Source organism: Onychostruthus taczanowskii, unplaced genomic scaffold, assembly GCF_017590055.1.
Source record: "Onychostruthus taczanowskii isolate IOZ18803 unplaced genomic scaffold, ASM1759005v1 scaffold18, whole genome shotgun sequence".
Lineage (NCBI taxonomy): Eukaryota > Metazoa > Chordata > Aves > Passeriformes > Passeridae > Onychostruthus > Onychostruthus taczanowskii.
Genome location: NW_024499017.1, coordinates 13,852,016 through 13,865,385, shown reverse-complemented (window position 1 = coordinate 13,865,385; position 13,370 = coordinate 13,852,016). Strand labels below are relative to the sequence as shown.

The 13,370-nt window shown below is 51.6% G+C and overlaps 1 protein-coding gene and 1 long non-coding RNA gene across 4 annotated transcripts in view; one reads left to right on the top strand and one right to left on the bottom strand.

Annotated features, from left to right (window-relative positions):
* Positions 1-13,370, bottom strand: part of ZFHX3 (zinc finger homeobox 3) — a 382,144-nt gene that overhangs the window by 120,573 nt on the left and 248,201 nt on the right. The window contains exons 1-2 of one of the 3 annotated variants that reach the window (XM_041400385.1): positions 10,335-10,457; positions 188-522 (exon numbers count right to left, since the gene is read on the bottom strand). The gene's annotated coding sequence lies outside the window, so the exon portion shown is untranslated. Of the gene's footprint in view, positions 1-187; positions 523-622; positions 737-10,334; positions 10,458-13,370 lie in introns of those variants that run through there. The other 2 variants (XM_041400384.1, XM_041400380.1) reach the window with 2 other exon arrangements.
* On the top strand, positions 2,432-5,572 carry LOC121333753. Its single transcript, XR_005952357.1, has 3 exons — positions 2,432-3,468; positions 4,396-4,660; positions 5,321-5,572. It is a non-coding gene; the product is annotated as an uncharacterized LOC121333753 (long non-coding RNA).

The following is a 13,370-nucleotide window of genomic DNA, read 5'->3' as shown; positions in this document are numbered from 1 at the left end:
CCTGCGCGTCCCCGGCGGCGGCGGCGGGGCTCCGGGACGGCGAGCGGCACAAAGTTTGCTGGGGGATCCGGGGCGGTGGGTGGGAGCGGACGGGAGGGGGGGCCGGACCAGCCCCATGCAAAGCAGCCCGGGCGCCCCGAGCAGGAGGAGCCCGAGCGGGGGACAGGGCAGAAAAGTTGCCACTTACGCGGTCGCTGCTCCGGCGGCGGCGGCGCTTTTAATCCCGGGCGGCGGCGCGGGGGCTACAGATCCCATGCAGGCTGCGGCGGCTGCGGCGGCAGGAGCGCGGGGCTCCGCGGAGGGGCCCGGGGCAGCAGCAGCGGGAGCCGGGGGCAGCAGCCGGAGCCGAGCGGGAGCCGCCGCCGCCGCCGCCGCTGCCCAGCAGCAGCATCGTTGTCGGGGAGTTTGCAGCCCCCCGGAGAGAGGGGGCCGCGGGCGGCGGCAGCAGCAGCAGCGGGCGGCGGGCGCGGAGCGGGCGGCGGGGCTGGCGGTCGCCGGAGCAGGAAGCGCCCGGACTCAGATCTGATGATTGGGAAGAAAAAAAACTCTTTGGATCTTTATTCTGCTAATTAGTTTCCTGCAAAAAATGGCTGATTAGTGCAGTGCGCATGTGCCTCATTACCCAGGCACGACGGGAAGGGCTAATTAGCCACCTTCTGGATCAATAAGATTCAGCCCAGGCGGCGGGGGAGGGAGCGAGCGCGCAGGAGCGGGCGGGGGGAGCGCGGCGGCGGCGGCGGCGCCGCACCGAAACTTGGGGCAAGCGGCCGGCCCCCGCGCAGGGCAGAGCCGGGGCGGGCCGACCCCCGCCGCCGCCGAAGTTTCCCCGGGAGCCGCCGGGAAAGTTGCGTCCGGCAGCGATCGCAACTTTGCGCGCCGGCCCCGCCGCCGCCGCCCGCAGCATCCCCGCAGCATCCCCGCGGCGCGGCCCGGCCCCGTTCAAACTTGGCGGCCGCCGCTCGGAGCGGGCCGGCGGATCAATGCGGCCGCGGCCAGCCGCGCTGGGAGCCGGGCTACAGGTTTCACCAGCCATCGCTGGCAACAGCTTTGTCATTTTCTAAAAATAAGAAGCTAAAAGTTATTGTAGAAGAAGGGGCTTTTTTTGTCCCCCGCACAATGTGCCTTTTGTGAGTTTAATGCCATTCTGGGGCTCTCTATGGCCCCGGACAATGGGGAACTCCAGGAGGCGGCTGTGCCTCTGCCTTTTTTCTTTCTTGCTTTCTCTTTTCTTCCCCCCACCCCCCTCCTCTTTTTTTCCCCCTTTTTTCTTTTTCTTTTTTTTTTTTTTTTTTTTTTTTTTTTTTTTTTTTTTTTTTTTTAGGAGAGGATGCAACATTCCTCCAGTCCCTCCAGAACCTCTGCTTTGATTAAATAAATATTTCTCTAGCCTAACGGTAATGTTTTTCACTTTCTGCTCGGGTCCATGTCCGATTATTATTTAAAATTTTTATTTTCAGGAGCTTGTCCCTCCCCATTCCAGCCCTAGCAAGAAATGTAGATGATCGCTGGGAACGTGGGATTTGAATTTTAGGAGGAGGTGAACCAGTAAAGGACCTCTATCCAGGCTTCAGGAATATGTTTTTTTTCATGTTTCTCTAAGAGGCTATTTTTGTTATTAGCAGAAATGCATCTAAATTAAATAATGTCTTGAAAATCTAAAGCTCCTTTTTTTTTTTTCTTTTATTTTTTTGCGGGGTTTTTTTGTCTTTTTTAAACCTTTTTTTTTCCTTTTTTAAAAATTTTCATAATAACTCGAATAATTATCTTCACGGTTTGTTTCATAGCTCTGAACGAGGAATGCAGTTGCGGTCAGTTTTTCCATTTGGGAGAACCTTAATGTAGATGTATTTTATACTGCAAGGTAATAAACTGCATGTTTGTTAGTACCTATTATAATGAAATGTCTTGAGCTTTCCCTATTTCTTAACGTGGGGGTTGCCATTTGGAATTTTGACAAGTCCCTTTAAGTGGGATGGGGGTGAAGGAAGAGGACGGGTGATCAGGAATTTGACTGTACTGTTGATGCTTTGCTGGAAGTGTCTGGCGTTTGGGAGAAAGTCGCAGGATTTAAGACTCAGGGTTCGGTAGGTGCCACGGTTCTGTGGATGTTGTACCTGCAGCCCTGGTGTGCCCAGTGACCCAGGCGTGCTGGGTGTGAGTCCTGGTGGTCAGATTGACCCCAGAGGGGGACCAGTTTGCGTTTAAAAGCTGCCCTTAAAAATCTGTCACTCCCTGCTTGATACATGTCTGTTTTTATGGAAGAATAATTGTTAATGTACTCACCTTTCAAAAAAAAACCCAAAAAACTAAACAAAAAAACCACTCTCCCCCCAAAAAAACCCACCAAAACAAAACCAACCCCCCTGCCACCCCGAACCCTAAAAAAAAAAAAAAAAAACAACTCCAAGCCAAAAAAACAAAATCAAAAACCAGCCAAGCCCCTAACCATGGAGCCCTGTGGGAATCAGAATTTTTTGGGGCTGCTTGGTACGCTGCCTGGGAAGGTGCATATAATTTTTAGCTGTTCTTGCTGAACGTGAACCAAACGTGGGTTGAGGAAGAAGTTGAGGTGAGAATAAAGTAACCCTTGTCTTTAGCACTTGGGATAACTTAGAAAAGTGCCTCTTTTCCCCTGAGGCTGGGGATCTGGTGGCCCAGGCTGCGGGTGCTGCCCGTGGCCACACTTTTTGCAGAGTAAAGCAAAAGGAAATGTGTGGGGAAGTTGGGGAGCAAACGAGTGCCTGTGGATGCTCCAGAAATAGGCACCTCCACAGGGACGAGCGCGAGCGCGGGCTGGAGCCATGGTACCCGTCTCTGCGCTTGCATCGTGAATTCGAGCTGTGTGCCGCTGTCCTCTAATTTCCCATGACAACATATGGATCCCATAAAGGCAAACATGCCGAAGTGCATCTGTCTGGGTAGTTAACACAAACCAAACATCCCCCGCTCGAGATCCCGCTGCTCCTCCGGCCGCGCTGCGCGCAGCCCTCCTGCGCCAGCCCCTCGGTGCTCCGTCTTTCTTCTCGTCGCGCTGCCGGACGAGCCCGGGTGCCCCGGGAGGGAGCAGGGCAGCAGGCGCGGGTCAGAGGAGCGGAGGGGTTAAGCGGGGAGAGGGGCGTGCGCCCTGCGGCCCCCCACCCTCCTGGGAGCTGCTCCAGCCCGAGCAGGCTCTGCCCTGGGGTCAAGTCCTAGGACATCTTTCCCTCCCCGCCTGGCAAGGCAGGAGCTCAGGCTGGGAAGGGAAACAGCAGATGAGCAGAGGGCAGAGGTTTGCCCCTCGTCCTGGACACAGACGTCTGGAAGCTGGGGAAAGAAAGAGTTCCCAGTTTTCCAGGTTGCAAAAAGAGGTGATGTGTGTGAAAAGAAGGGAAGGAACAAGTGACGGCTGCAGGACCAGCGGATAAACCACTACGCAAACACCGAAACACAGCCAAGGAATTAAGGGATAATTCGTACAGAAATCGTTAGGTATGATTACATGTATGTGCACGTGTGCGTCCTCTAAAAAATTTACTTCCCGTAAGATTTCTTTGTTCTAGGGAAAAAGACAATCTGGTTGCTAAAATATAAAAAGGGGCTTCCCTTACTTTAATTAGAAATTTTGATACCGCCTCATCTGCAATTGTGTGGGTGCCTCTTGTTTCTATATGTGTATCTCTGCATACGCATAGATGGGATTTTGGGTTCAAATAGCTTTTAATGTGCTTAGCAGAAAGAAGCTCTTAGTATCAGATCTACAGGGAAAATAAGACTGATTTTTCCCATAGGAAACTTGCTAAAGACACAGCTGAATTATTAGATTAACCCATTTTTTTGTCTCGTGGCATATCTGATGTATTTGCGCAAAGATTTGTATCATTTCATTTCTATGTTATTTTGAACAGACTGAACGAATAGCGGCGCTTTCAAGGGAAGTTATTATTTGCAGAAATGTATACAAATTGAGAGGAACAACTTTGAAGCAAAATGTTTTTCCAAAGCAGTGAATATGGCATTTGGACAGGACTCTCAGCAAGAATAGTTATTATCTTTAACGTGTGAAATGGGGGTGAGCAGCTCTGGTTCCCTGGGTTCTGCAGCAAGATCAGGTCTTCCCCTGGAGACATGACCTGGCTGCCAGGGGCTCAGGAGGCAGGGGTGGGCCAGATTTGCATAGGGCAGTGGTGAAAGCACTGGACTCGGCTGAATTTTTAGGGATCCACGGGCGTATCCCGTTGCTCGCCACCCAGCACGGGGGGACTGGGCCAAGGCTGACAGGGCACACGGGGCTGGTGTATGGGGAGAGCTGAAAAAATGGTCCAGGCTATCTTTTAAGATGCAGCCTTTAAAAATTATTGTTGGGAGAGGGGAGATCGAGCTTAGGAAAAGGCTCCATAATATCATCCACTTCCATAGCTGCGTGCTTCTTGGAAATGTGTCTGAAGAATCAGAACAAAGCATGGAAGGCCAGAGTCCTTGAAGGAGCTCCAAATGATAAAGTCTGCCATTCATTTTAAACACTGCGTGCATTGTAGAAACACAGGTCAATTTGAAGGCATTTGTCAGATTTCCAGTTCCCTCTGCTCCTTTGCAATGGAAATTTGCAATCAAATCCCTGCGCTGGAGTTAGGATGTCTGCCTTGATCAGTTTGTATGACTCTATGCCCAAAGCACTGGCCAGGTAAGCTAGCTTTTCCTTTGGAAAGTTTTGTTTGTGAGGAGTTGAGCAGGAGAAGGGGGGAAGGTTGAGGGGAATTGAGCTGGAGTGGATGTGTTTGTTCTGGGTTTGGAAGGGGGAAAGGGCAGGCAGTCGGCAGCGATGGATTGCACAGGGCTCGCTGAGCCGCAGAAGGGAGTTGATACCATTTAGAGACGCCCAGCTAGAAGCATGGAAAGGGATATTCCAGCAGCAGCACCGTCATTGTTGGGATGCAAAAACGCAGCACGGCTGGAGAGCCACGCTGCTGAGCAATTTCAGCCAGATAGCAGGGATTTCTTCTGGAGTCATGTTTGCCTCGGTTACTGGGGGGGCTGCTGCCCTTATTCCTGAGACGTGGGGTGCTGAAGGGGAGAGACTGTTGCTCTAGAAGAAACGCTGTAGGATTTGGGGAGGTTCGGGCTGAGGGGGATGTTCAAAGGAACATTTATTCTTTTGTCTCCAATCTATTTCTGGGGTTTTACCTGATCATTAAAAGACATCGTGCTCTAGGCAGTGGGAGTGACAGGACCTCTGTGGGCTATTCCAGCTGTCCCCAAACCTGGCAAGGCTGCTGCAGTCAGGCTGAGTAAACACCCCTCAGTCAGACAGCAGGTTTGTAACACGCGTTTGCTTGTTTTGCAGGCCGTAACATGAGTGGATGTGTTTGCCATGGAAATAAACACTTGGAATACATCTATATGTTTCTTGGCTTTTTGAGAGAAATGAAGAAAAAAGTCTTGGCATTTAATTAGGAGTCACTAACCTGATAAATATTGAACATCATTTCTTTGTGAGCGGCTCCATGTGCTCAGAGTACTCTATGGATGTATTCCACAATTGCACTTATTTAATGCCTGTATCACCTCGTGCCTATTGTATTTATGTTGTCATCAATGTCAGATTTTAATTAAACAATTAAATCACTGTCAGAGTAATTTCCCTAGAAAACTATTTTAAATGAAAAATCCCACAATAAATGTTTGGGAACCATCTTAAAGGGATAAAAGAGGAAAATAAGTTACAAAACAAAATTACAGTTCCCCCAGAATTAGGGGAAAAAAAAAAAACAACGTTTTCAGCATTGAGAGGAATTCTGGACTACAGGGTGGTTTCCACTGAATTCAGAGTGTGTCAGCAGGGAGACCAAGACACCTGGGCTTGTCTGGGGGCTGGTCTGGGTCTGTCAGGTGCAGTGGCTGCACAGGGACCCTGGCAGCTCCTGTGCTCATCCCCCCGCTGGGGCCAGGAGCGATGACAGCAATGCAACCCTCTCCTCTCTGTGCCAGCCAGGTACCCAATGCTCCTTGGAAAATAGTCCACCAGCCTCCTTCCCCTCCGACTTATTTGAGAATTAAGCTGGAGATTTGCAGGAAAGTCTGCATTGAATTATTCACCAAGTTAAGCACCAGCACCAGCTGCACTTACTATATAGTAACCACGTCCTCCACCCCTGCGTTGTAAGCAGTGAGAAATCGGATCTGACATAGCATCTTTGCTGCACTTAATCAAACAGTTCATCGTTATCTCTTTGTAAATATCTGCTCTTATTCCTCTAAAACCTGTACTTCTTCGCACAGAAAAATCACAAACACGAGATGCAAAATTCATCAGACGAGATATCTGCAGGAATCACGCTCCCAGCCGCACGCCACGCTGTTACCTGTATTTAACATAAGCACATCTGACATTTGCGGCGACGTGAGCGGCGCATATTGAAATTGGGGGCCCGGGCTGTGATTGCAGCGCCACGTCCCCCGCAGCCATCCCCAGCCACCCCGGCCAACAATGCTTTCATTTGTGCCCCGGGAGGGCCGTGCCGAGGCGGCAGCGGCGGGGGCCGGGGGCCTCGCTGTGCCCCCGCGTCCCCCAGCCTCAGGGGACCCCTCCCAGCCCAGCACCCATCCTGCCCCGGGAATCCTGGACAGTGTTTCTTTTAGGTCTACGCCGCGCTTTTATTGGAATGCAGCTTTGCAGATTGGGTTATGGCTGGGCTGCGTGTGGTTTCTGTCAGCCCTGAAGTGTTTTACAGCTGGAGATGATTTGGGGGGGGGGATGGGGAGGGGACATATGCAGCCCGTCCACAGCCAGGTCTGATGTTCATCTGCTGCTGTCTCTCTAATTTTTTTCTCTGTGTCTCCATCAAAATACGAGGCTGGCACTGGAGGGGGTGATGACGACAGCAGCAACACCAGGTCCATCCCTTCCCGCTCCTCATTGGAGTTTGGTTCTCCCAAAAGCAATTTGCCAGCAGATCCCTTTTCCTCCTGCGGCCACAACAAACCGAGGTGCCTGGTGTGCTGTGCCCGGGCTGGGCAGCCCAAGGCCTGGGCACAGGCTGGCTGCAGGCAGTGCCCTGGGGGGGCTCCTGCCCCAGCCAGCTCCACTTGTGAGTTCAAGGCACAAAACCTTTAACCTAAATGCAACCAGCAAACCCCAAAGCACTCACTCCATCAGTCCAGAGCCGTGGCAGAGTCTCCACAGCCCCCCTGGCCAGGCAGGCCCTTGCCTGGACCTATCCAGGGCCACCTGCACTGTGCCCAGAGGCTCTGCCACCCGAAGGGCCCTGGCACAGCGTATGCAACCAGAAACATTTTTTTATGCACAGGAAAGGGGAAAATGGATGAGGTTGCACAGAACCCTCCTCCAAGCAGGAGAGGCTGTGCTGGAGGAAAGTATTGCTCATAATGACACTTAAGCCCAGACACTTGAATGCTAAAGGTTAAACTTACATTCTTCAAGAAGGGGCTCCTTGCCAGCTTGAACTGTGTTGTGTGTTCACTATTGCCTCCTCCTCCTCTTCATCCACTGTCAATCCACTTTTGGTATGTTTTGAAATAACTGAGGTTTTGGGGTGGATTTTTTTCCTCCCCTAATGTCTGTTCTCTGTACCAGTTCTCAGCCCTATGTCTGTCACAGAGTTAAAAAAAAATTTAGAAGTCAGTTTAATGCCTGTACAAAAGTGAAGTGTTTTTTTCTTAGCTGCAAACTACTGTAGCTTCAATCCATCAAAGACCAGCCTCAGCATATGTTCTGTCCTCCAGTGACACACAGTTCACAGAACACCATCCTCCACCTCCTGTCCTCAGCTGAATAACCAGAATGTACACTCTGACAATCAGGCTAAAATTGGAATTAAAACACATTGAAGGACTGATATACAGTAACAATAGGGTGGCAAAATCATTTTGGGGGCAATCCCTACCAGGGATGGGGATGAAACTGATGGCAATGCTTCCAAATGCTCAAGCCAAGGAAGAAGAAACAGGAAAATGCCCACCCAGGAGTAGCACTTTAAGATGAATTTCAGCATAATATGAAGAAACAGACATGCAGTTTGGATGCTACATTTAGACCTTACTGATCAAAGAACACCTTCTCCATATACTTTCATGCTTCTCTCCAGAGATATTTCCCAAAAAAAGAATGGAAATAATATTACATTGTGCATGCCTTCTAAAGCAGCCTCTTTACACAGCCTCATGCAGGCTTTTCGTAGAGAATCAGTCAGGTGAAAGCACAGAACACGGATCCCTACATCTCAGCAGCAGCAGCAGGTAGAGGAGACCCAGACAGAAGGCTGGATCAAAGGCTTTGAGGAGGAGCATGGAAAAGAGCCAGAGTGAGCTTCAGAAGTCAAATGCAATTTTTATTTGGGTTCAGAGATGATAAAAGGCCAGTGATGTTCATTTTCCTACTTCCTGCAGCAAGGGAATGGGGGGCTGCAGGGCTCCGCAGCTCGCTGCAGTGTATTTCTTGGCACAGCCCTAATTGTATCTCCTGGTCCCAGTGGAAGTTCACGCTTTTTAATATCTCTTATTGCTTCTGCAATTGCTGCCACCAGTCAGCAATCACAAACAGGAAGCCGTGAGTCAGCAGAGCCATAACCCGTGGGCTGACAGCGGCCGGAGGAGAGGGACGCTCCTGGAAAACACGGCCAGGGCCCCGCGGGAACCGTGCCTGGACAGGCCCGGGAGCTGCGCCCAGCCTCGGCTCCCAGGCCAGCCCTTCAGCTCACACCAGAACCCGGGATAAAGGCTCCCAGGCCAGCCCTTCAGCTCACACCAGAACCCGGGATAAAAAGGTCCTGTAGCCCTGGGCCTGAGCGCCTTCACAGAGGATTCCCAAAGCTGGTCCCCAGGGCTCAGGGCAGTCATGGCAGGGTGAGAGCAGACAAGGACACTGGGTCCAGTTGCCTCTCTGTGCTCCAAAAAGCAGATTTTTTTTTTTTTTACCCCATTAGGGAGAGGCACGGCAGAGGAGGCAGCAGTGACCCCTGAGCTGGGATACGTCAGCATGACCCCGTTTTCACACCAGCGGCACCCAGGGCTTGGCCACACCACGGCTCACGTAGCGCGGGGAAGCAGATGATCTATTCCCAGCCTGGTTTCGTCTGTTTCCTAACTGTATTTAGCAGTGAGTTTACTCCAGACTGAGCCTGCGTGAGTAAGAGTGTATGTAAGGGTTGAGGATTGGCTGCAGCAGGCAGAGGGTTTGCTGAAAGGCTTGTTAAGGAAGCACTACTGACCATGCAATCCAATTACATAATGCTTCAAAAAATAACCGTGCTGGGAGTTGGGTCTGGGCAGTGCATTTTGGCAGCAGAAAGAGGTATCAAATGTTCATCTTCCAAACCAAAGGCTGACAGTGTATTTGTGCCACAATGTGACACTGCACCTCGGCAGTAAACTGCTCTAAAGAGGAAACTTGCTTCCAGGGGAAATGCCTGCTGTTCCCTTTCAAGGCAGTGCTGCACCCTGCAGACCGACGTTATTTGAGTCCTTGTAAAATTACCACTAATCTCTGCACTCAGGATGCCTCGTGTTTTATGGGCACTCGTATGACGGCAGCTTTGTTTTCGGGGGGAAAGCAGAGTGCTGAGCAGGGAGAAGCAGGCACCTGGCCATCAGCAGCGGCTCTCTGGGCGCTTTCCTCAGCTCCCTATCTTGCAGTTCCTCTCTGCCACTCTGGACAGGACAGACATACAGATGATGCACAGTATTTACTGGACAATGGCTGAAAAAAATACCCTGTCCTGCCTGAGGAAGATCCAGACCCAGTCCCACTCTAGGACCCTGCATGGAGCTGTGCATCCTTTCTCCCGAGATGGATGCTGGCGGAGGGGACTGAAGGCTCAAGCTCCAGGACGGCTCCATCCACACGTTGTCCGGGATGACAGGGATTTAGAAACCCTGTCTCCAAACAGCACCGGTAGCTTTTATCGTAGTTACTAATTTAACTGCTGGGCTGCTCCGAAGGCGTCGCAGAGAAGGCGCATTTCTGGTGAATGAGGCAACAGCAAACTAAGAATATCCTTAGCCGCTGCGCAGCTGCCTGTACCTGAGCTGTGGGGCTCGGCTGCTGGGGATGCTGCACGAGCCGCGCCGCCACCAGCGCCCGGCTCGGCCGCCGTCCCTGCCTGGGCACTGGGGAGGTCCCTCGGCCGGGTCGCATCCCCGGCCCCCCGGGCGCTGCCCACGCCGGGAGCCCCCCGGTGACACGGGCGAGCCCCGGGCTGCCGGCGGGCCCGGGGCAGCGGCGCGGGCGCGAAGGGGTTACGGCGGCTCGTCCGGCCCGGCCCGCCCCGCCGCCCGCCCCGGAGCAGCCCCCGGCCCCCGCCCGCGGCCCCGCGGCCCCGGGCACACGTGTGCCCACCCACCTGGCTGCCACGTCGCAGCCGCGTGCTGGCCGGGGGCCACCATGCTGCCGCTGCTCACCGCCGGCACCCTCTGCCCGGGGCCGTCACATCGGCCTCTCCGGCAGGCCCGGGGCCCCGGGCACACCGGGGGCCGCAGCCAGCGGGCAGGTGCTCGCCCCTCCGGGGGCTGCTCGCTCCAGCCCGCGGCGGAGCTGCTCTGTGGATGCTTTCTTGGTGCATTTGGGCAGGGAGCCAAAGTATGCAGCTTAAAGGAAATGTTTAATAAAGACACAGGAGCCTCAAACTGTTTATTTTTCCTTGCAGAAAGGTGGAGAGCCGATGTCCCTGGAAACGCTGCCGGGCCAGGCGCGGGCCGGGGGCCGAGCCGGGGCTGACACTGCCTCTCACCTCTCCCTCCCCTGACAGCCCCGGCCGCGGGGTCATAAACCGTGGGGGGAAAAGGCAGCCTATTAGTAACTCTATTAAGTCTCCATTAGTTAGGTGTGAACTCATTACTCTAATATACCTGGAGGTGGGATCCCACTTGCAGGACATTAGCGCTGCAATAAGCACGTTTACCACCCGAGCTGGACCGAGCGAGAAGAGCATGGAGCAAAGGAGAGGAGCCTCTCGACGCTGGAGCAGCACCGCCGCACCACCACCACAGCCAGCCGGCCTTCTTGCCACGCCTGCCCTGGGCCGCTTGAACCTCTCCCAGCCGGGCTTCCTCCCTGTCCCCACGGTCGTTGTCCGTATGAGCAGTCCCTAAAGCAGCCCTTGCCATCTTCCCTTCCTGCAGCAGCGACAGGTCAGCCACTGAAACGCACCCCGCTCATCTGCTCACCTGGTGAGTGGCTGCACCATGGGAAGCTGCTCTCCCACCCTGTGGTAGGATCAGTCATTTGGGCTGGAAAAGTTCCCCAGCACTGCCAAGGACACCAATAACCCGTGTCCCCGGGTGCCGTACCACACAGCCTTTAAATCCCCTCCAGATGGGATGACTCCACCACTGACCTGGGCAGCCTGTGCAAGGGCTGCACAGCACTTTCAGAGAAGAAATTTTTCCTGATTGCTAAATCACAGAATACCCTGAACTAGAAGGAACCTACAAGGAGTATCGAGTGCGATTACAGGCCCTGCCCAGGACAGACCCGAGAATCCCACCACTTTGTCCAGCACCTCCTGAATCCAGTCTCAACCTCCCCTTGCCTGGCTTGGCCTTTTCCATGTGTTGGCGTTTTGTGACAGGAACTGTCTGCAGCTGAGCACCCTGTGAGGAACTCGGCAAACTAAATAATGAGCATATAGGAAATCAATTAATTAATAATAGATAGGGTGCAGGCTTAAAGGGGTTTGCTGAGTTAGCACAATGAAAAATATGATTGTGTGTAGAAATCTGTAGATGTAGAACTTTTTCTCCACCTTTTCAGTAGCTTGAACGTGCCAACAGGAGATGCCTGAGCCCCCACTGCCCTCTGCCAAAGCCCCTCACAGACAGGTACTGTTTGCCCTGCAGAACACAAAGCCTGTGCACCACCTCCTCCCCATCCTTACTCGCACTTCAAGGCTGCACAAAAGCACAGTCCACGCAGAACTCTTCCCAAAAGTAATTTTTAAGCCCATTTGTTCCTAAATAGCGCTAAACTGTACACGATCCCTGAAAAAAAGCTGTCCAAGAGCATACAAGTAGGATTTAAAAAATTATTTCAGGAGGAAGCATGATCTTGTTTCTAAGATCCTTGGCCAAAAAGACTATAAAATTAATGGTATTAAGTTCCTAAAAATACTCTTGAGGATCTGGGAGTTGGAACAAGGGCTTGGATTCTATTCCTAGCTCTGCCACAGACTCGCTGTCTGCAGTGAAGGACCAGCTCAGATGGGACACAGGGTATGCTGGAAGGGCCCAGAAATGCACTTCAGAGCTCACTCCCCCCACTTTTGGCCCTATTTCCCATTTTGTACAGTGGGTACAAAAGTGACTCTGATGGAGCAGAGCACATGAGATGGGATGTTGGTGTAACTCCTCCTGGTTTGTTTCCAGAGCACCATGAAACCATGTCCTTTCATGGTGCCACACTGATCAGGCTCACCTGCCCTTTTCTTCCTTCCCTATTTCTCTGGAATTAACTCTTAAAATTCAAAACACCAGCAGGTACAAACAATTATAATTAAAAAAGAAACTACCTGCTAGAAAAGTGCTTTTTGCCTCCCAGCAAACACAGCTCTTCCTTGCACTGTCCTCCTGGTCAGTGGCAATTTGTCTACTGCAAGGGTGTCCAAGTCCAATGCCCTGCAAAATTCATTATTAAGTCTGTCTCTTTATTGCCCTGAACAGGAGAGGCAGGCATCTTTAAAATGAAACACTTGATTTTAGCCCTGGAAAATCCTGAAATATTCACCTTTTAATATGTTATATATAGGACAATTGTTTCATCGTGTCTTTCTCACCCTGTTTTACTGTTACCCTGTTAACTAAGGTACCCGTTTCTACATGGAATCCCATACAAAAATGCATTAAAATAATTGTGAAAGTTTCTAAAATTTGAACAAGTTACTAGTGGCAGGATGCCCAATGACAAAACAATAGCCCATCAGCAAAGCCTGAGCTGAACTCACTGGTGGCTTCTCTAATTACAAAAAAGGAATATCCCAATGGTACTTTGACAGAATCTCAAATCCCTTTAATTCCCTGTGTGTCTTAGCTATGAAACCACTTTTGGCACAGTAATTTAAACTGCTAGATAGAAGATTCAAAATAGCACATTTCAGTGATAAATGGTAAAGTTTATGCCCCGGAGTTGCTTTCACACCAGCATGAGGCACTGAGACAATCCTGCAGATTGAGTCCTGAATGGATCCCAGACCCTGCCATGTTCTGCCATCAGGGAAAGTATTCCAAGAGGAATGAAAACCCAGGCAGTGAAAACCTCTGCTCACCCCACAAAAGGGGGAAAAAGAGACTGACATTTCCATGGGTGATTCTGTCTGATGAAATCAAGTATTTAAATTAGTTCTATTTACACAGGATTCTGAGAAATAATGCTAATTTGCAGAATT